Source organism: Equus asinus, chromosome 7 (genome assembly GCF_041296235.1).
Source record: "Equus asinus isolate D_3611 breed Donkey chromosome 7, EquAss-T2T_v2, whole genome shotgun sequence".
Classification (NCBI taxonomy): Eukaryota; Metazoa; Chordata; class Mammalia; order Perissodactyla; family Equidae; genus Equus; species Equus asinus.
Genome location: NC_091796.1, coordinates 29,992,642 through 30,016,433, shown reverse-complemented (window position 1 = coordinate 30,016,433; position 23,792 = coordinate 29,992,642). Strand labels below are relative to the sequence as shown.

The 23,792-nt window shown below is 42.2% G+C and overlaps 1 protein-coding gene across 4 annotated transcripts in view; it reads left to right on the top strand.

Moving 5' to 3' along the window:
* The window catches only part of SETBP1 (SET binding protein 1), a 362,058-nt gene that overhangs the window by 259,872 nt on the left and 78,394 nt on the right, over positions 1-23,792 (top strand). The window lies entirely within an intron of this gene.

The window sequence follows — 23,792 nt, the reverse complement described above, 5'->3', positions numbered from 1 at the left end:
TCAAAGATGGACATGAATGAATATCTAGTTTACCTGATGTGCTGTCTCCAGAAGTGTGACACATCCTACATGAGACGTCTACAGCAGAGACCTTGGAAGCTGATGACCAATGAATCCTGAAGTCCACCTGATGAGGGAGCCACAGCCCCAGGCCATATTGTCCTCTCTTTGTCCTTGGGCATTTCATAAGCAGGCCCCCAGAATGAAGCCCTGACTCATTATTTCCCTGCACAGAGGACAGGAAACCTGGCTGAAAGGTGTTGTGTGCCTCCTGCCCCTACGGGACCTTACTGCTGCATCTCTTGGCATGTCCACCGGGAATGGGATTTGCCCACTCATCTCTCAACTCAAGTATTGGTTGCTACCAGAAAGAGCTCATTCCTTGTCAGTTACTGGCAGAACTTTTTACTGACCTGCCCTCCCACACAAACCGTCCTTGCCACGGAATCCTCACACTTCTGCATAAGTATTCTTTTATCCCTGTCCACACATCACATAGATGATGAGACTCTGGTAGAGCAGTTATTCACTAGGAAAAGAGTAGAAACTCCTTTCCTAGAAGTTGCAGAAGCTAAAAGGAGTTTTCCTGCTCTCCCTTCCCCCAAATTGTTCCAACCATCTGGCAAAAGTGTTTTTAAAGGTCCAGTCTTCCCTGTATAAGGTTTGTGTATCTCTGTTTATAATGTGTATCCCTTACTTGTCCTCTCCCTTTACGGGGAGTCCATAATTAGTGAAGGTAAGGGCAGTCTATTCATGAGGAATAGAGATATTTTCTAGGTCGGCAGATTTCAGGAAGAAATATGATTATGAGTTAGAAGCCACTTAAAGATTGCCCCAAATTGCCACTAACTTGTGAGTTACTGTAGTGGTGGACGTTCTCCTTGGTTGATGAAGAGACCAATTAGTGGTCGTGTCTCCTACATTTGCTGCAGGTGATAAATGGCTCACATTTCATGTCTGCCTGAAGTGGACGTGCTTATCTGGGTCTCCCCATTTCTCATCATCAGGCTTTGTTGAAGGTGCTTGTTTTTTGTGCAAAGCCCACCTGGACAGAAGTTGCCAGATTAAACTTTCACATGAGAAATACTGTTGCTTTCTCTTTCAGCATGGTGGAATTGATCCATAGGACCAAAACTAGCCGTGGACAGAGGGTATTCTTATTTTTTTATTTTCTTGGCATTGTGTAGCTAGAAAATAAGGGTGGTATGTTATTAAGAACTTAACCAAGAATCCTAACTTAACGTGCCTGAGAAGCAAGATCTCAGGAGCTAAAACTAGCCATCATTGCTTATTAGGTTTCGCAGCAATCTTACCAGGTATTTTTTGTGATTGGACTGTATTGCTGGATGCTGGTTGAAGTTTCACAGCCAGGGGTTCATCTGCAGTCCCTGTGTGTTCCTGAAGGTGCTCATATTCTATGCATACAATTTTCCTTGTATTTGCGTTCATGTGGTGGTCATTACTTTATTTAAAATTCTCCCCCTCCCTCTCCCTCTCCATCTTCTTGTTTGTTTTTCGGCCAGCCACATGAGGTGGGAAGAAGTAGGCATCATGCCAATGTCATGAAAGAAAGCTGAATTCAGCCTAAGAACTGGGCTCGACTTTGTTACGACCCTCTGCGTGACGATAGTCATGACTTTCTGCTTCTTTAGAGCACTGTCTGCCAATCTGTAACTCAAAGGGTTGGGCTAGACCTCTTTCCATAGTATGTTTTAGTTCTTCACATACATGTCTTCATAACACCCTTCCTGCAATCTTAGAAGAGGGCTATTTTCATTTCTGTTTTACGTATCAGCATACTAAGGTTCAGAGATGAAGTGACCAGCCCAGGTTCAGAAAGCTATCACTTTTGATTCTAAGCCCAGGGTTTTACCCATGAATTGCAGCTTAACTTCACGTCACTGAACTAGTTACAGCCAAGTCTAGAATATAGGTCCCAGTCCTCAGCCCTGTGCTCCTATATCCCACCATCTCCCTTCCTCTTAGAATCCCATCCATCCTCTGATTACATGCATTCCCCTAAGGCATCTGCACAATGATTATATGATGATTTCAGAAGAAAGTAATTAGGACAAGAAAACATCCCTTTATTCAATTCCCAACCGATGAAGCAGGATTCATTATGGCCTAACTTTTTCTCAATTTCAGCCTGGAAGAATCTACATTGGACAGGGTTTCCACGTCTATCTATACTGAAATCCAGTTCTCTGAGCTATTTTGGCCACTGCTTTGTGCCTATCTCTGTGTTACACAAGTTTATTTTTTCCTCAACATTTTGATGAGCCATAATTGTTGGTGGCTTCTCTGTCTGCATGAGTTATGCCTGTTGTCCTATGCATCTTATTGAATATCTTACTGGAACAGACTAGCTTATCTATCATTCCCCTCCCTTCCAAGCCTTAACCTCTCCTTGCCTGTGCCCTAAATGTCTCCTCTCTTTCTGAACCCCTAAAGCATCATGGAAAAAATGTCTTTAGTAGCACTTGGAACCCAATGTCAGAGTTTGTCAAGACTCCCTAAGCAGCATTCACCTTAATGTTGGGAGGCAGATGGGATGAGGCTAAGGTTACTGGAGGCATTAAGATCTTTCAGAGACTATCTGAGTCACAGTGTCTCTTCAGCTGGATGATACTGAAGGTCATGATTGGAAATAAGCATCTGTACTTCTTTTCACAATTTGTATCCCTCCACCTTTCCTTCTCCATCCTGGATTCACATCCATAGCATCTTAATGGCTTATTTCACGTGAGCTAGTCTTCTCTAAAATAGATATGGCATAAATATAGATGTCATCCTTTAGCCTATTGAGGACCAGATTTAGGAGCTGAGTCAAAAGAGGACTTTGAGCGCTCCCTGAGATCAGAGCTGATGAAAGGCACCATATAAATGTAAGTCATTACCATTATGGAGAGAGAAATTAGAGACCCCATTTAGCAGTAGCAGCAGTTGCACACTCCATTTCCTCCTTCCTGCTTGGAAAATCATGCATTCTCTATCTCCCTGCCCCAGCAGATGGATGCATTGTCTCATTAGCTCCCTTAAAACACACCTAAAGCTTAGAAGTCATACAGACCCCTTACCTTTTTTCTATGTTTTTTTTTTCATTTTGCTTTTTGATTTCAGAAGGCTGGGGCTCTTTTGACCTGTTTTCTAAATGCATACCATCTGCTAAATCTCCATTTATAAAATGCTTGCCTGGGGCCAAATAATGGATAAACAGTAGGAAGGTGCAATCCACAGATTCTCAGCGTTGGAAAAAGCCTTATTGGCCCTCATCTGCACTTCTCTCCCGCCAGGCATCACCATCTTGTGCACACTGACGTGCAGCAGATTCCCAGAAGAGCAAACCTGTCCAAGGTTGACAATACATAGTCAGATGATGCTGTGTGCTCTCAAAGCCAAGTTCTTGTAAGGCAGTGAGAGAAGTCTCTACAGTGAGTGATGTTCCCCCTGTTTAGACCACTTGGAAACAATCTTTGCATACTTTGACCTCAAATTATGCCAGGAACTTCAGACATCTTGACCACTGCTGTCCAGGCTCCCATCAGATGTTGGAGAAACAGTGAGAAGAGTAAATTTACATGTGTTACCTCTCAGACCACTGCCATTATTAGTCAAGGTAGCCATCCTGAGTCCCCAAACATCAAGTACTTTCCTCATGATGAATGAATGCTGAGAATTAATTAATCGTTAGTTCACCTCTCAGTTATCAGAATCCTGCCATATAGGTAGTTGGATTCCCTTGAGCCTGGATGTCTCCACCTCTCCTTGTGACTTCCGTCTTGCCCTTTGCCAGCTCTTCTTATCGGTACTATGGGGCATTTGGGGAGGCAGTCTCTGTTGTCACTCAGAGGCAGGAAATGGTGCCCAAGCCAAAAATAATACAAAAATCTCCTCCAACAGTCATCCAGATGAGAGAATTAACCACATGGATGAAATATCATGAACACTGTACAAAAGAAACATGTGTGAAGAAAGTTTTCTAAAAGTGGAATAGAAGGAAGAGGAGGACTCATGGGAGGAGAAAGTTAAGACCAGGGAAAAAGAACGAGTAAAAAATGGAAAGCTGATGAAGTGTAGTCTGTTTAATCTCAATCCAAGTTGAATTCTGGGTCATCCCGTAGGAGGAAATGAAAGATTAATTAGCTAATGGCTGCGGTGTGGTTTAGTGGGATTTTGAGTACCTGCTCCAATCTTGTCTCCTACCCCAGCTGAAAGACTTCTTCATCTTTTTGACTCTCATTTTTCTCAAGTGAGACTATGACAATAAAGGTTCTGACCAGACCTGATCATCTAAGATTCTAAAAGTCTCAAATTTATGCAATGGAATTTGAATCTGAACACACACACACACCTAGATTGGGCAGTTAGGAAGAAAATGCCCACGTTATTGGCCAAGTTGGCCAATTAGGTAGCCGTTCAATGAAGTTTCAAGACAGATCCTTCTGGTCCATGTATTAATTTACGTGACTCACCTCATTCATCTTTGGCTCCAGCCACTTCTCTTGGCCATTTGATCTTACCTTTCCAAAAGGTGGAACTCCTCATAACTGCACTCTCACCAACAAATCAACTTGGTCATTGTGCAGGCTGAAAGCACAGTCATCATCTTAGAAATAAATCAGCTAGAGCACTAATGTGACCAATTGTATGGGGGCAGATAGAGCTAGCTTGCATTTATATTGAGACTCAGAAATAAAAGAATCTTAATAATATGGTATAAACACCTCATTTTGCTGATGAGCATACTGAGGCTTAAGAAGGTCAAGTGACTCATCCAATGATACATATCTAATTGGTAGAATTGCTCAGACTTGGAAGTTTAACATCTGGGAGAGGGAAAAGGCAAGGGAGGGAGAGAATAAAATAAATAAATAAATAAAAAGAAAGGTGAGTTGTGAGAGAGATGATAAGCTGTATGTTTTCTTTTGCTGTGTGCTGTTGTAAAAGGTAAGCATGTCTTTGACAATAATTTGGTTTCCAGGCTATCTCTGGGGACCCATGTTTGGGACTGGAAACGATCTTTGTGGATTCTGATGGAAGTCATTTTTTTCTCCTTTCCTGTCTTAACAATTGCACATACTTATTTTATCGAGCCTCCCACGGTTCCTCCTAGGGTTTCCTTTTGGAAACCAGGAATTAATCAAATTAAATGTTATGACCCATAACTTTCTGGCAATGAAAAAAAATCTTAGACTCACAGCATCTCTTTGCTACATTGAAATCAGAAATCCAGCAATTCTGCCTCTGGAGCATGAAGTCCCAAGGCCATTTATCTTCCCACAGTTGGCAAATGTTCTCCTGTCCAGTTGGAAGTTTTTATTTATACCTCTGTGGCTTTGGAGAATTATGCAGATTCAGGTGTGGGTGCAGAGAAGTTACAGTTTCGACAGACTTGGCCTTGATACAACACGGAGCTTTTCTAGGCTAGAGAAATCAGAAAAGCCTGCCTTCCAAGGGCTGGCCTGTCACTAGGCAGAGATAAGGATGATGCCTTTGGAAGGACCCTCTGGAAAACCATCTCTTCACTCTATAAACTAGCAAGTAATGGGACTGAATACTTATTAGGACTGTGGCCTAAAATTGGCTGAATTCAAGGGGAAGTGATACAGACAAGAGAAAATATAAAAATTATTTATTTAGTGCCTAGTATATGTATGGCTTGGTGCAGTTCTGGGGGAGGAATTCAAGATGAGTAACTCAATGCTTTTGCCCTCAAAGAGATTACAGTCCAAGAGGCTCTCCTGTATAATCTAGGGGAGGAAAACAGATGCAACTCATATTGTAAGGCAGACTATAGGGGCCAGCAGAAAGTCATAGAGGAATTTCTGATCTGTCCAAGTGAGGGCAAGCAACCTACATGTTTTCAGTTGGGGTGGAGAAGTGGGACCAGGAAGTGCTTCTTTATAGTAGTTACCATACAAGATGGGTCATGAAGAATGGAAGAAGCTTTTAGAGATTGGAGATGGTGGGGTGGTGATAGGAGGAGGGGGCAAACACGACATAGAAGCCATGTAAACAATAGTACTTAAGTGGAAATATTCAAGAAGTGTTGTGAAATGGTGCTTAGTCTAGTTTTATTGAGGCTAGGATCTGCAGTTATGGGATCATGACAGATAAGGTTGGAAAAGAGTGTTGTGCTCATGAGTTAGAAGGGTTTTTTTTTCCCCAAACTCTGGCGCGTGTGCTTACTTACCTAGGCAATGGGAACCATTTTTTAAATAGCAAAAAGTCATGAAATCACCAAATTATACTTTTTTTTTCCCTGACCACTCCCTCCCCCTAGTCTGGGTTCAGCTAACTTACCCCATCTTTGCATTCTTCATACGGTGTTATAATTATCCATTTCTTGTTTGAATTGTACCCACCACTCTGCCCTTCATCTCCCACCCCACCCCCTAGATTATATGCTTCATAAACGCATCATTATCTACTCAGGTGCTCAAGTGAAAAATAATCCTAAGGAATCATTCTTGATTCACCTCTTTCCCTCTCTAGCTAGAGTCAGAGATGATTCCAATATGTTGACCCCAGGCAACTGTAAGAGTGGTGGCACATGAACAGAATTATAAAAATCAGAGAGAGAATCTGATTGGTGTGCAAGGAGATGAGTTGTTAGGCAGCAATTGGCAACAGTGTGTGGAGCTAGAACTAGAGATTTACCAAAGGAGAGAATTATAGGGAATGAGGTAAAGAGGGTGGAAAGGAGGACCCTGTACCCACCTTAAAGAGGGAGGCAGAATAAGAATGGATCGGGGAAGAGGCAGAGAAGGAATGGGAGAAATAATGGAGGAAAACCACGGGGTCAAGGAAGAATGAATTTAAGAAGAATGGGATGGCCAGTAGGGCTAGAAGCTGCAGAGAGTCCATGGAAGATGAGAATATGTATGGACAAATTTGTGGCTCTGAAGACAAAGGAAAAGATAAAAATTATGCATTTAGTTTCTCATATGGTTAAGGTGTGGTGGGCTGTGTGCCAAATCCAGATGACAAAGAGTTAATGAATAAGTGGGTGATGAGGAAATGGGGGCTGCAGGTGCAGAAAGTGAAACTTTGTTGTGGTTCTAGCAGTGCTCCAGTTTCTAAGGAGACTTTGTTTCTGAAGTCAGCCCTTGGTGGGAAGTGACACATCCATTCTTAGAAGGTCTTAAGTCTAACGTCCCCCAATGCTGGGAGCATAAGAATAATGCCAAGACCCTTTATACTATGTCTTTCTGCCTCCCAGTAAAGGTCTTGTGTAGAAAAGGTAAAGATTATAGTATTTGAAAAGAGGTAAGAGATTCTAAGCCAGCTTCCCTTTCCTGCCCTACAGACATACAGGCACTTATGTTTTGACTGTGGTAATGTCTATTTGAAAACTTCTCTTTATGGTACCGTGGGTGTTGGCTGTGCTACTGTGAATATATGGAAGACTGTACAAAGTTCTGGTTATCACAAGTTCTAGTAAGTGAGTCGTTCATTGAACATTTATTAGGTGCAAAGTTATATAGACTAAAGACCAATTGTTGCTCTTCCGGCAAACTTCTTCATTATTTTGTCATATAAAATATATATGCTGGTTCATAAAGAGCTTACATTCTCAGGAATTACTGGGAGCCTTTTAGTTACTTAACATATAACACAGTGCCAGGAAAACACAGAGCAGAAGCAAAGAAAAAGCAAGAAAGGGCTCCTGAGTTCAAGTTCCTTATACTAGACTGAAAAAAGACTAAGTCAGCATACATAAAACAACCAGAGAATGAATGCAGACCAAGTTTAATTCATGCTCACTCAGTGGACAACAATAGAAGCTGTAGGGATCCAAGATTAGGAAGGATTACAATGTTCAGTGAAAAACAAAATCCTGGAGTTGAAGCTTGGAGAATGGATGCATAGTGAATGAGTGTGACAGCAGATGGGCGAAGATCTGCGGGTGGGCAAATGTGGAGAGTACAGGAAGGCACCTGGCTAGATTGAAGATATCAGTTGAGTGGGGATGGATTTTCAAGAGGCATAGTTGCCATGTAGAGGATGTAGAACCGCAACCCGGGGGAAAGGAGGACACACTGATGTTAAAGGGTGCCTGGCATGAAGGATATTGAGCTTGGAGTGAGGTCTGGGTGAAATGAAGTACCAGGAAACGTGCCTGTCCTCAAAGACATTGTAAAGCTATCAGGAGACAAGAGATGGATATATACACATATATGAAGGAATCAGAGAGAATAATGAGAATCCACACATTTAATGACTCGAAATCAAAACCAATTCTACAGGAAAAAGGGACGCATAAAATAACTTTCAGAGTAATAAGTTGCATGTTGTAAAAGCAGGTTGACATTGGTGTTTGCCGAATACGTAAGGCTTCAGAACAAGTTGGATAACAAGGGGGCATTAAGAAAGAAGATCAGGGGCTGGCCCCGTGGCCGAGTGGTTAAGTTCGCGCGCTCCGCTGCAGGCGGCCCAGTGTTTCGACGGTTTGAATCCTGGGCGCGGACATGGCACTGCTCGTCAGACCACGCTGAGGCAGCGTCCCACATGCCACAACTAGAGGAACCCACAACGAAGAATACACAACTATGTACTGGGGGGCTTTGGGGAGAAAAAGGAAAAAATAAAATCTTTAAAAAAAAAAAAAAAAGAAAAAAAAAGAAAGAAGATCAAAGAGTAGAGTGAGCAAGTCCCAAAGCTGTCTCTGCTGTGGTTTTCTCATTCTTCAGTGACGGGGCCGGGGAGATTGGGAATGAAGACAGGAGTCAGTAAGGAGATGGGGCTCCCCATGTTGATGGAGGATCTGATGACATACAGAGATAAAAAGCTTTCCCTGAGGCCACATCCCTGTCACCCTTTACATCTGAACAGGGCATTATGCTTTTCAAAGCACATTTCCTGGCTTTTATTTGATCTTCAGAATCCACTGAGGTTTGCAGATAGGTGTTGCTCTCCCAATTGATAGGCAAGGAAATCAAACCCAGAAGGTTAAAGTCTTTGTCCAAAGTCACTGAACCAGTTGTGCACAGAGAAAGTCCTGGATCCCGAGTTTCCTGAATTTTCTCATCACCTCCTTTCTTCCCACTGTATTTCCTAAGTCTTTGACAGGATCAATAGTATACTCAGCTTCTGAGTTATCCATAAAGAACCCTTGCCAGTGGGTTAAATAGTGGAGCCCAGAATAAGGCACTAAATAATAGGCAATTTGGTCTTTGCTAAACTTAGTTTTTTTATATAAAGGGAGCTCTTTGGAACCAGAGTCAGCCAAGCCCAGGGTATGAGGCCGATTCTATGTGCAGAGCCTTCATCTCATCTGGAAAACAGAGACCCTGGATGGAGCATGGATATCCTGAAAATCGCAAAGGTGGTGCAAAGGGAGAACAAGATTGGTCTTATTTATTAAATCATAAAAAACTGAAACTAACAGTTAAAACTTTGTTTTTTGGTTGTTTGGTTTTTTTTTTGGTGAGGAAGATTGGCCTTGAGCTAACACCTGTTGCCAATCTTCCTCTTTCTGCTTGAGGAAGATTGTCCCTGAGCTAACATCTGTGCCTGTCTTCCTCTATGTTGTATGTGGGATGCCACCACAGCATGGCTTAATGAACAGCGTATAGGTCCATGCTGGGATCCAAACCCACAAACCCTGGTCCACCGAAGCAGAGCACACAAACTTAACTACCATGCCACTGAGCTGGCCACAAAACTGTATTATTTTTTAAAGAAAAGTTTTACACTATTTGAAGGACTTTACAAATCTACTAGTAAATATACAAAAATTCGCATCTTGAGAATGGTATAGGCTAAAAATAAAAACAGACTAGAGCAAGTCATTAACGAAACCATGGGTTTAGGGTCACATCTAAAATGTTTAGCGAAGTGTTAGGCGACTTCATCCCCTTTCGAATGTCCAGCAGACACTGAGATTGAGTGAAAGAACTATGGTTCTGAACCAGCTTGTCATGTCTTATATTCCAAGTAAGACCAGTACGCCAAAGAGATTTCTCTTCTAGAACATACTTCTTTGTTCTATCAGTTATCTTTTTGCTTAATTTATTTATTGTAATCACATAATTGAAAAAGTATCAAGTGCCTAATATGTATAAGACATAGTTCTGGCAATGTTAGAGCTATAAATATGTGAGGGCACCTCATCATCCTTCAGTAGGAGTGTCATAGGCCTGAAAGTCCATGTCAGTATGTGTCCTAGTAAATAATAAACCCCTTTCATGTTAGATACTATTTTTCTCTTTGAGGCCCCATCAACAGCAATAAAAATGGATTCCTCACCCACAGCATAAAGCAAAGGATTGTTTGGAAAAACATTTATTGTTTCTTTTATCATCTAAAAGAAATACTTGGTAGTGAAGAAAATTTGGAAAATTTAGAAAAACAAGTACAAGGAAAAATAAAATCACCTACAATCTCACTCAATAACCATTATAATAACATAAATGCACAGATCCCCAGCTGATGCTAACTGCTTGCCTTGCTTCCCTTCCTTTCTGTCCCCCTGCCCCCCACAGGGAGAAGCTAAAGAAAGCAGACCCTTGATCCCCTTCCCCATTATCCCTCCTCTTTCTCTTCTCTCCTCACCGCCATTTTGGTTGCTGGGTCTTTTCAATTTTCTCTCAAGTGCCTTCCCAGAACTGACCACCATAACCTTTCTTGCTGCATTCTGTATCGTTGCCCAAACAGGGGAATATATTTCTAAAATAAATGCAGCAGCAACGGGGCATGAAAACCATCCAGATTTCCAGACTGTCCTATTTCGGATCTCCATAAGAATTCAAGTGCCAGGACAGCAACTGGGAAGGGGACAAATTAGTCATGGCTGAAGATAGTTGCCAAAAATTTTTCCCAAGAGTCACTGAGTATTGAGTCTTTCTTCTCAGATCAGAATCTGACAAGGGGGGATGCAAGAAGTTTTCCAAAGATTGAGATTCACAACTCCACCCCACAATGGAAAATCCAACCAGCCAGTGTCTGTTGCACATACCACCCCACTTTGCACATACACAAACACACACACACAGAACAAGTCAAGTTATGGCTACGCAGTGTTGCTGTCACTCACACCGAGAGCATTTAAAGGGAAGGAGCCAGCTATTAATTATAGGTTTATGACACAAAGGACTTCCTTGTATTTGCTTATTTTCCTTCCCAGTATACCTATGACTATTTCTAAGGTGAGGTTGTCAAGCCAATGGCTCCCACTTCAAAAAACAGCTGTCCTGTTTGTTTTTTCTGCCATTTCTCCTCAACCAGGAAGTCTTCATCTACATATGCTCTGAGTTTGGCATTTGCACAGGGCATCATGCAAAAGAGAAGACAAAATCTTCTGAGAGCTTTGAAGTCTTCATGGACAGTGCAAATAAAATTTTATTATATCAAATAAAATAGCTGAAATAGCTTTTCTTGTTGACTTTTCCTCCATTATTTTTCTAGTTCCAATTGATATTAATTGTAATAGAGGAAAATCTGTCCCAGTGGACTGTCTTAGAAAGGAGAATCTTGTTTCTGGGTGTCTTCTCTTGATACTGATGAGGATCGTGAGTGATGACTCCCTCAGGGGAGTCCCCCGACACAGCATGTCAGCTCCACCTGCAAACAGAAGGTACTCAGACCCCAGAAACACTTCGTTCGTGTGGACTGACCTCCCACCAGGCCAAGGTTGCACCTTCTTGGTCCAGGGCAATGCTTCTCTACTTCATTTTTCATTTTGGTGATCCTTTTGGAAATAATCAGCCCAAAGCAAAACTTTATCACATCCACCTGCCCATTATGACTCTAACTAAATAAAGATATTAATTACTGAAACAGAAAGAGAAGAATGGAGGTCTTTTTCATGGAACATCTATGAAGCGAGCCGTAGGTAAATGAATAACTGATGCCAGATGTAGAAATACCCATTCCTATTGCATCAAGCCCAGAAGTCTTTATCAGGCTTAAAAGACCCTCCATTATCTACACTCACAGCCTCACCTTGTTTCCTGATCATTTTCAGCTTATTCCCTTGCTGTGAGTTCTGCTAAATCTCTCCTTTATCCTACAGAAAATACCATAATTAGCCCTTCATCTGAGTCTCCAATCATCACGTTGCCTCCTTCACATAGAACATTCTCTTCTTTTCCATCTGGCTTTTAACTATTCCCTACTTATTTCCTCAGCCATTCTGGCATTTCCTGCTTTCTCTGATACAACTCTAATGTCTTCACTGTCATTTCCGTGCTTATTTATATATGGCCTTGCATTGTTTACCTTTATTTTGCTAAGGGTATCTTGACTCACTCAAATTCAATTTGAGTTGTGAGGGTATCCAGATTATGCCATCCTCTTTTCGGAGCTTGTATGACATTAAGATGGTGCTGAGCACAGGTCTTCCTGAGGGATTGGTTGATCAGGTTGATCCTCTCAGACCACCATGGGTTCCTGGCACATGCTTTGAGAAGCAGTAGCTTAAGAATAAATGCAGCAACTTCTAAAGCAGCGTAGTAGGCAAAAAAAAAAAAAAAACTGGAGAGAAAAGCTCTCAGATGTAGATTTGCATGCTAAATCCCCCACTTACTATTAGTGTGACCTTGGGCAACTTAGCCTCTTTGATCCTCCTTTTCCTCATCTGAAAAATGAGGCTATTAATCCCTACCTGGCAGGGTTTTATGAGAGCCAAATAAAAGGAGAATATACACAAGAGCATCCAGCATCCTGCTTACCACGTAGTCGTTAATAATGTTCATTTCCTTTCACTTGCGTTTTGGATAATATATTCAAGCACAAAAAGTAAAAAACAGCAATTGTTATAGAAATTTCCTTCCTTAAGCAGCAGGCTTTCCTTCCCAATAACACTCTTATTGGGGTGAGTTATATCCCTCTCTGAACACACGTACCTGCACAGAGGGGCAGACATGAACTGGACCGCAATTGTATTTGATGACAAAGATAAGGTGTCAGGATTATGCAGTGATGGTGGATAAGCAACAAAAAATACGCATTGCGCCCGAAGACAACTGAAAGTTCACCGTGTCGGCATCATCTGTAGGCGTTGAAAGTTGTCTTGAAAGGCTGGCAGTTTTGATCCCTGGCGTTCGGTCTGTCACAGGGAGAGTTTGTTAGCACTATTCATTAGCACCTGTTTTGTAGACCAGTTTTTCTACTGACCTCAGCCATAAAAACGCAGCGATAAGAGAAATAACGAAAACTGTATTCATTTTCTACTGCTGCTGTAGCAATTTACCAGAAAGTTGGCAACTTGAAACAACAGAAATTTATTATTTCACAGTTTCTGTGGATCAGACGTCCAGGGGGCTCAGCTGGGTCCTCCGTTTAGGATCTCAGTAGGCTGAAATCGAGGGATCAGCAGGGCTACGATCCTTAGTAGAGTTTCTGGAGAAGGATGCGCTTCCAAGCAAATTCAGGTTGCTGACTCATTCAGTTCCTTGCACTTTTAAGACTGAGCCTAGGACTGGCCTTTGCTCCTAGAGGCTGCCTGCATTTTTTCTCATGCTTTCCATGTGGCCTTTCCAGCAGCAAAGGGTCCAGTCTCTGACTGCTGGACACTCCACTCTCTCCACCTTCCAGCACCTGGGACTTCTTGCTATTTCCTGAGCACAGCGTGTTCCACCTACTTCCATACCTTCTGATTTTTGTACATACTCTTTATTTCTCAAGGAACACCCTTCAGAAGGGAAGATACTATCATTTTTCTCGTGACTGACCACCTATATTCTTTGTAGATTTTTCCCTGTGATCAAGTAGACAAAGGTCTACTTCATGGAGAATTTTGAAAATGCAGTAAAAAAAAGTCAATTATCAAACCACAGATTGCTAAACTGGTTGGTTAACAACTCAGAAAAGGGACAGTTCTCTTTTAGATTGGAGTAGCCATGGAAGGCTTCATGAAGGAGGTGGCACCACACTTGGCCTTGAAGAACTGGTTGGATTTAGATAAATGGGGAATAGATAGGAACAGCTTGGAGGAAAATATGAATATATATATATATAGTATTCTTTGAAAAAATATTGCATTTATTCCTTCATTTTCTATACATACATATATAAAACTGGGAATATAAGAGTGAACAAGAAAGACAGGGCTCTTGTACTCATGGAGTTACAGTCTAATAGTTGATGCAGAAGAGAAAAAAAGCAAATAAAATAAATAATAATAAAATGGGAAAAAAAAAGACGAATAGTGGGCATGAACTGTTTGATTTGATTGGCTAGTCAGCACGGAGGACGAGGACGGGGGAGGAGGCTAGCCTAGGTAAGGTGTCGCCTTCCCAGAGAGCTTTCTCTCAAGTGATGAGTTTCACTTGGGTGCTACCAGCGAGAGGGAACTATCAGAATCAAAGAAATGGCCTGGCGACCACTGTGCCTTCTGCTGATTCGTGTGGCCATGGTATTACTTACCTTGATTATTTAAGTAGTTCCAGGTCGCCATGCAATTCTGCGCTATGTCTGAATGGCTGAACAAACCCTTTCTTCCTAAGTAGGCAACAGTGGTTTTTCCTCTCATTCCTGCCTGAGTGATTGAGTTATAATAACGTGCTCTCTGCTGAGACTAACCTAATGAGACTAACCAGCAACCAAAACCTCAGTTTGTAATCCAGGCATAGCTTGCAGTCCAGGAGGCGGGGGCTTAGAACAAGAATTGAATAAAAATATTTCTCACTCTTACTTTCTTTTCACAGTTCAGAATCTGTGTTTTATTCCATGTGAAAAGGAAAATAACTCCCTTGCTTGGATTTCTTGCTGACATTTCTCTTTGGTGGGAGTCGGGGGTGGGGGGTGGGGGGGTTACTCCAAATGCTTACTATTCCTCATAGTAAAAGCTCTGTGGCATTTTCATAAAATACCAACCACCAAAACTCTAGTAATCACAAAAACATGTGCCTTCTCCTTAAATCCAGTAAAATTCTTTCTCTCATTAAAAAACAGAAAGTTGAGAAATTAAATTAGAAAGCTAAACTTGATATCTTTAAATTCCTTTGGTTTCAAGAAGAAGAAAAAAAAAGCTACAGTTTTTCTGATTTCCCTTCAGTTAAATGTTACTCCTGAATGGGGAAAATTGTACAAAAATTCTGCAGAATGGAGACTCAGACATGAGGGGAGGATTTGTATTTCCTTGCTATTAAAAGAGAAGGAGAAGAAACCTTCAGTTATGTATAATCTGTAGGAACGCAGTGCCCTGTCCAACCCACAAACCGTTGGCAGCATCGTAGCGCTACACAGAATGTTCTTTTAAGCTTCTCTCCCTCTTCCAAACCTTTCCTGTGAAGTTATAAATCTCAGCATTTAGAGACTTTTTTATTCAAATAAAGTAGGGACTTTAGGTTGGGCCCTCTGGCGTCATTTCTGTTGGCTGCGTGCTAGAGAGATGGCCCCAAGAAAAGCAGGCATACTTAGCTGGCTGGGGCCTCAGGTTGACTTTATTTGTGAAATCCCTCTTGTCCCTCCTCCACCAAGTACCTGCTTTGGGAAGCTGTAATTTAGTAGCTCTCTGCCCAGAGGAAGTTTTACCCAACCCCTCACAGCATCCTCCTGATTGTTCGGAAAATGAGATTACTCTGAGGGCAACTCCACCACCACCTTGCCCTTCCTCATTTTCTGTTTATGCTTCGCCGCCTGATTCTGCCCACACAACACTCCCTTTCAGCATTGTCGCAGCAGGCAGATCCCTATGACCTCAGGTGTCGCTGCACCTGGAGAAATCCCAAATAACGTCCACTCAAGTCCAAATGGGCAAGCAAATGCCCCGATGGCTGCTGCCTTTGAGTCGAGGAATCCTAATTATCCACCTCTGGTTATTTTGCACGCTTTGAGACGGTGGCTTCTATTTTGCAAAGTGCATTCATGCGCATTCTCTCCCTTGATCATGACAGCCCCATAAGCTGAGAACTCACATCACCTCCTCCAGGAGCAGCCCCAGTGGATTTGCCACCAACTCGGGCCAAAAAGTGACGGGCACCCTCTGATTTAGAGCAGTGAGGTATCGCTAGAAGGAATTGGGAAAAGAAAGAGGCTGACCAAAGAGGTCAGACCAAGAGATCTTGGGCAAGTGATTTAAGAAACCACATCCACTGATTTCTCAAGTCCAAAATAGGGATAATAATAGTTTCCACCTTGGAGAGTATGTTTGCTTATAAAGTTGTAGCATAATGTCTGACTCATAAGAATCAGGTAATAAATATTAGTGGTTTTAATTATTGTTATTAAACGCACACTATGCACCTCTGGTATGTCAACCTTTATTTGATATTTTGTACACAGTGATTCCAGTTGGTTTTCAATAGTGGAATATATGTGTTAGTATAATTTCAAGTGCATGTGATTGTTTTTAAACAAATATATATTAAGCATCTATCTACTTTGTATCAGGGACTCTAATACATGAAGACCTCTTTGACCCAGTCACTGCTCTCCAGGGGTTGCCATTCCAAGAGAGAGAGAGAGATGCACACGGAGACAGAAAAGAGCATTGATGCCTTTGGTGCTGACACGGTGTGTGCCCAGGGTCCAGTGGGGGCAAATGAAGAGAGTAGTCAGTACTCCCTGGAGGGCCAGAAAAGGTGGCATTTGAATGAAGCTATGAAGTCCTGGTGGCTGGATAGAGAGAAAGGGCAGATCTAAGTGTTGGTAGCAATGAGAAAAAAGACTGGAGTCATGATACAGCCAGCCTGTCTTGTTAGGGACAGGAGGATGCTAGGGATGGCTGCCCACGGATTGAGAGCTGGGGGATGGCTGGGGGTGATCTGGAGAGGCAGATAAAAAGGAAGGGCTGCTCCACCAGGCAGATGGCTTTGACTCTTGTCCCTGCACTGTGGGATACCACTCAAAGGATTTAAGCTGGCAGGTGGTGGAGGGTGGGGTGACTGATATTCTCAGAGCTCTGCCTTAGAGCAGGGCTTTTCAAATGACCTGTGCTCAGGAGGTATAGAACTCCAGAATGGGAGTGAGAGAGGGTGAGAGAGGGCGAGAGAGGGAGTTGTTAGGACTGTTTGCCTTGCGTACCATGATTCTTTCACTCCATAAAAGGCTTCGAGGTTTTAAACTGAGGTTCTCTGCCTGTTCAGATCTGGTAGACCTCCCCAGATGACTGATGTGGCCTCATGAACACAGCCCAGGTGAGATGATTGTATCTACCAACACCTGGTAAAATGAAACCCAAACCAAACAACAAACACATCGCAGAGGAGAAGGGTAGGACCTGTTCTTTTTTAGATAAAATAAGAATATCCCAAACTGTCACAATTAAGAGCAAGGTGAGTCGAGAGCAGACCAGTTTCACCTAAACAACCCAGACCCTTTATCAATTTCATTTTCCATTCAAATATAAAATCTGCTACATAGAGAAAGGGAAAAGCAATAAAACAAAGACACTTAAGTAGGAAAACTAAATTAGCCTGTGAGTGGCTCCCTTTAAAAATGGAATTACTGGTTTTTTGCCCTTCGTGAACGTGTATATCTCACAAAGGCACTTTTTGAAGTCTGATTTGACCAACTCCTGTTTATTAACTTCTGTGTGTGTAACCCTGAGCTGTAAGGCGTACCAAGGTAGAGTTGGAAATCTTCAGCTCCAGGTAAGAAGCTCTCTTCCAATCCACTATTTGAGCATCTCTGACCTTAAGATCCCTTCTGCACGATAAAAGAAGCTCATCGTGAAGAACCTGGGACTATGGAATGATAAACCCTGTCTGCATCTATAGTTCTGCTAGGTGTACGACACTGTCGACACTTCACCTGTGAGGACCATTCATTTGCCATTTACCGTAGAGATGGGTTTTAGATTTCAATTCTACTGTCTTGTCAGTTGATTGCCTTACATGAGAATAGATTCGCTTTTAAATACTGTGAGTTTTCCTTATGTTAGCAGTCTAATCATTTAACAAATGGATTAACTATTTGTTAAGCTCCTGATGTTTGAATGTGGAAGATGCTGTATTTGGACCTGCTTGCTATCCTAAAACTAATTCTCAGATTGTCCAGCATCTCAAGAAATGGTCAACGTTATTCTGTGAGAAAAAAGAATTTGATTATCAGATAAGTTTGTTAAATATCGTAATAAACAAAAATACATGATTATCTACAACATAACATCTCATCGCTTTTAATACATGTAAGGGCGATGTGACTCCATTCGTAGAGGAACTTATTTCCAACTTATCTGACTGCAGAACTCTTATTTTTCCAAATCCACTCATTAACATATCAAGGAATACTAACATTCTGCAGAAGATGGTTTGGGTAATACTAATCTAGTTTAATGCCTCAAAATTAAAAATGAAAGAATCGAGGTTCAGAGGGTTAAGTGTCCTGGCTGAGATCAAGCGGTAATGGCCAAGCTAGGACTAGAACACAGGTCTCCTGATGCCAAGCCTGGGCTCTTTCCACTTTCCCTCTACAGTGAGGACTTATTCCCTAAATCCTTATCGCCACCTCCAGTAGACTGGCTGTGTATATTCAGGCAGCAGTGAGACAAGCTTTGGGGGAGGAGTATATATATATATACACATACATACATACATACACACATACACCAGAGCCCCTTGGGGCGTCAAAGCTGCTTTCACACAAGACCTAGGAAACATGCTGGAGCAGGAAGCAGGTGCGGGGTGAACAGCAGACCGACAGCCGCAATGGTTTGGAGAGCCCCTTGTTTGCGGTCCGCATTAACCTTGGGCTGTTGCAAAGGCCAAAACTTGGCTCGCATTTGAGATCTGAAGCTCTGACATTCAAGAAGCTCCAAAGCAAATGAACCTGAGTGAGTAAATAATTAAACCACAAAGAAAAAGCTAGGATTGGAAAAAATAGTGTAAAGTCTGGAAAGCCAAGCTGTTGGGAAGTAATCTGCCTTTTACCAGCCCCACTGAGCCTAGTCTTGACACAGAACATGTCCAGAAGAACACAAGCGAGCCATCTGTGTCTGTGACCTTAGGATGGTGATACAGGTACAGATTCTCAGGGCTCAGGCACTGTTCAAGGCAAGTAGAGAGATAATCCACCCTAGTTATTATTAGTAAATGTTAGGGGCACGGGCTTCCGAATGCTTTCATTTGAACCCCAGCTCTGTCATTCACTAGCTGGGTGATCTGCATGAGTTACTGACTTCTCTGTGCTCTATCTCCCGACTGTTACATCTATAATATATGAATAACAATATCCTACATCAGAGATATGATGTAAAGATTAAAGGAGAGACTTCATGCAAGATGCTTAGAGCAGAGCCTGGCAAATAGGAAGTACTCAAAAAGTATTTCTGTATTTATTGGGTTGTTGTTATTCTGAGGCTCATGGACCCTGAAGTTAAAATAAAATTTTTAAAAAATGATCTTTGGAATCAGACATACCTGCAGCCTCAACTTACAGAGGTGAGTTCCAATTCTGTAACTTACTAGCTCTGAGACCGTAGCATGTAACTTAACCTCTCTGAGCCTCAGTTGGCTTATCTGAAAAATGGGGAAAAATAGTGTCTATTCTGGGACTTACTGTAAAGATCGAAAGAGCTGATATGAACAAGGAATGCATGAGAGTTTCTAGTCTGTAGTAAATCATCAGTGCAGGCAGCTCTTATTATCGCTGATGTTTCTCCTATCTCAAGCCATGAAATCATTCTGTCCCCTTCAACATGGGGCCAACCGCCGGGGCACTGAAAAGCTCCTTGTAATCATCAAATGAAGCAGTTCTAAAAGTATTCCTTCAAGGATGTCCCAGACAGGAAAGGAAGATGGACTGTTGTGTGTTCTTTCTGACCCCAGGTGGGAAGAGCCCACAGAAACGTCTTTTGGACATGTTCTAGTCTGTTTTGGATAGATACAGAAAAAGAAATAGAGGAAATGTGTGTGCACAAAGGATATTCTGGGGAAAGAGGAAAAAACGAGCAGAGCAGGGAGGGCCAGCAGATAAGCTTAATCTAAGTTTGGTTATAAACCCTGGCTAATGTTCAATCAAGAATGAGCACCAGCCAGAAAAACGGGCTGCAGCTGGCAAATGTCCCAAATCATTGTGTAGAACGAGGGCCCACGAGTGGGGAAATGCTGCTTGATGGATGAATTGGATTGTGAATAAAACGCTGCCTTCCAGGCACTAGCGTTTGAATTATCCTGATATGTTGATTTAATTCAGATCCTTGATGTTTCCCGAGCATTGACTTTTTCACCTTAATTGTCTTCTGATTTATTAGTAGATCGCTGTGCTTTTTATGTTTCCGTGGTAGAAGTTTAAACCTTGCTTCCCAGAAAGATGCCATTACCTGGGGCAGATCTTAAGGCAGCCAAGCTCAACTTACAGAGGCGGATTGGGCCTGTAAACACTAGTGTCCCTGAAGCTTTAGCCAGGTGCCTGCCCAGCTGAGAGGAGACTGTCTCAGAGAGCCTCTCATTGATGCTGCAATGAGAAGTGCTAGTGAATTAGGAAAATCTTCCCTAGCTTCCAGAGGAACAGTCTTCAAGTTCCAAAAAGTTCAGGGGCATGGTATACCTCTCAGCTTGAGGGTCCTGTGTGCTCCCTATGCTTGTGTCTGGAATTAAGTACACAGCATCATAAAACCAGCTGTCTTCCTAAAACAGATCCCTCCCCCTACCAGAGCCAGGGCTGCACCCAGCCTGTGGGCCAACGCTAGTTTCGGAAGAGCAGGGGAAAAAATAGCTCCATTATTCCTCAGCTTGCAGAGGAAACTGACAGTCACAATTGATGCCATAAAACACTGAGACAGGCTCATATTTTAAGAGTGTCAATACAAACTTCACCCTCAGAGGCCCTGATTTCAAGAGGCATCGCATCCCCTTTATTGCAAGCCGGCTTCTTTTCTGTTCCCACTGAAGAGGGGGCAAGAGAGAAGCTGGAAGCCAGGCTTTGTAATGAGGTGTCTGCCTCTGCAGAGGAAACAATGTCATTTTATCTTACATCTTGTAGTGATAATGATTAGGAACCCCCAAAATACCACAGCCCAAAAGAATGAGCATTTGAAATCTAATCCTAATGTGCACTGCCACCCTCAGAGCACCTTTCACCTCTTTTATCTGCCCTGATGCTCAGGAGGTCCCCCAAGGTGGGTGGGGCTAAATAGGATTAGCCACATTTAACAGATGAGGAGACAAAATTTCAAAGGAGGATATTATTGAATGTCAAGATAGAAAGCTGTGTTGCTATCATTTAACAAAGTGGACGACACCAGGCGTAGTGTGTCTTTGTAGGTGGATGTGGAGATGTGTATTTACCACGCCCTGTTCAGTCCCCTCCACACTGGCCTGTTGTGCCTGCCCACGGTGGCATTCCGTGAATTACAGCTGTTGGCTGACATGTTTTTAAAGATACAGGATGCAATCTCATTTGACTTTTTTCATAAAATATCTGTAATTTTCCCAGATCTTTTGATAATAGACACTATTATCACAATTGTTTTCCAGTTTTATTGAGATATAATTGACGTGTAACTTCGTATTAGTTTAAGGTGTACAACTTAATGGTTTGATATACCTGTATATTGTGAAATGATTACCACCATAAGTTTAGTTAACATCCATCATCTCAAATAATTACATTTTTTTCTTGTGATAATTTTTAAGATCTACTCTCTTAGCAACTTTCAAACATACAATTGAGTATTTTTAACTATAGTCACCATGCTGTACATGACATCCCCCAGATCTGCTATCTTGATTTTAAATGGGAGGCTATTGAGGCTCAAGAAGTGAATAATTTGTCTAAGTTCACGTATTTAGTAAGCGGCTGAATCAGAATTTGAACCCAGATCTGTCTAACTTCAGAGTTGGTGCTTTTTCTCCTTACCAAGCTGCAGATTTGAATAACTCGTTGGTTCTACAGTTTTTGATGAGAGTGCCTATGAGACCCCTCCAGGTGGGCTTTTCCTCTCACCTCTGCTGTTCTGGTCTGCAAATTGAGCCCACAGCAGGGTTGGGCTCCCATCTGGTGAATGCTACCTCACCAACTCCATGAAACGATTCACCTGGACATCCTGGCCCTTACAGACTCAACCCAAATCTGCATGTGCTTCCCATTGCAATCCAGGAGGTTGACTCCAGTATGTTCAGTGTTTTTCTGCTTGGGATTGTATTCCTGGAAGCTGCCTGATTTTAACTTTATCCCTAAGCCTTTCATATTTGTTTGGCCCTTTGTTCTAGGATGACTTCAAAGGAGCTGCCTTACTTTAATGAAATTCAGCGTATTATTGCACTGCAGTGTCCATTCCCAGTTAGGCTCAGCTTGAGGCTCAGTCCATAATCTTGAAACAAAATGGCAGTCATGAAAAATTTCCGAATAGCATTATCGTCCATAATTTCAAAGACAATTTAGTAAAGTTTGGTCCATGGAGAGGATCACAAAGCTATATGATTCCATTATAGATAGTGGTATAATATTTTTGTGTGTTGAATGAATCTGAAATTTTGAGCCATATTGATAGAGCTGGTGGTTGTACCGTAAGAATTTAGTGCTAGCAAATGACCCACATTGATATAAAAATTACAAAGGGCTCTTAGACAGAAAGGCTCTGAGAGAAACAAAGCTAGGTGTATTTGATGGCCGTTTAGAATTCCCTATCTTTTCTTAACATCATCTACTGTATATATTTTGGTGCAGGGAAGAAATATGTGACTATGTTGGGTCCCCATCCATGTTCTTCATTTAATAGATTTATAAATACAGTAGTTCCTTCCTGGTTACTAAATTCATATCTCAGAAAACCTCTGTAGATGCTAATTTGAAGGTAAGGAACCCTCAGAGTTCATCCACTGAGCAAATGCTGATCCAGTGCCACCGTGTGCCTGGCACCACGTGAGCACTGTGGTTAGAGCAGTCGCTAAGAGAGGTAACATTTTGTTCTCATAGGGTTTATATTCTGGTATCAGTGGGCCCAGATAAAAAGCAAGGCTATAAGTCTGTAATATAATCTCAGATATCGATAAATGCTGAGAAGACAATAAAGCAGGTTAAGAGGATGTGGAGGGACTGCGTATATTTTAGTACAAGTGTCAGGACACGTATTTTGTAAATTGATTGCCAAAATCAGACTCAGGAAATAGGAATTTGCACAGTAAACTATTTTCAGGGCTCAACATTATTCGATTACAGCTTGCATCTTGTTACAAACTATGGTTTAGTAAGGCTGAAATGAGGAGATTTTACTTCAATATGTATTAAAAGAGCCAATTTCATAGGCCATAGAATCTCAAAGTTAGAAGGAAGCTTGGAGGTCACCCAACCCCAAATAGCTTCTCTGATGGCAAATACCTTCTCCCACATTCCTCCGCTAAGAAAGAAAAGTGTAGTGTCTGGAAACTCATTACTGTGTAAGACAACCAAGTCCATTTCTGAACAGCTCGAGCCTCTCAGCCTCTCGTTGTCTCTGATAAGGGGGAGCATCGACAGGACTCTCCAAAGACCTTTTACTTTGTCTCAGACACAGAAGCTGCTCACCTTGAATGCAGGCATAGAAGTTTCCAGCAGGAAGACAGGCGCTCCACTCCTGCCACCAGCTTCAGAAACAACTTCCTCATCTCTAGGTTGAGGTTACGTTTATTTGCAGCAGGTAGAAAGGCTGCAAAGCGTGGTTCTAGGGAAATGACAAGGACCCTGGTATGAGATCGGGAATCACTGGTTTTCTAGGCTTGTGTGGGTACAGCTTCTACAAATCAGCATTTCTCTCTGGGCCTCAGTGTATTCACCTGTGAAATGGAAGAGTTGTGTTAGACCAGTGGTTCTCAAAGCGTGGTCCCCAGACCAATAGCATCAGCCCCACCTGAGAACCTATTTGAAATGCAAATTCTAAGGCCTCACCCAAACCTCCTGAATCGGAACCTCTGGATATGGAG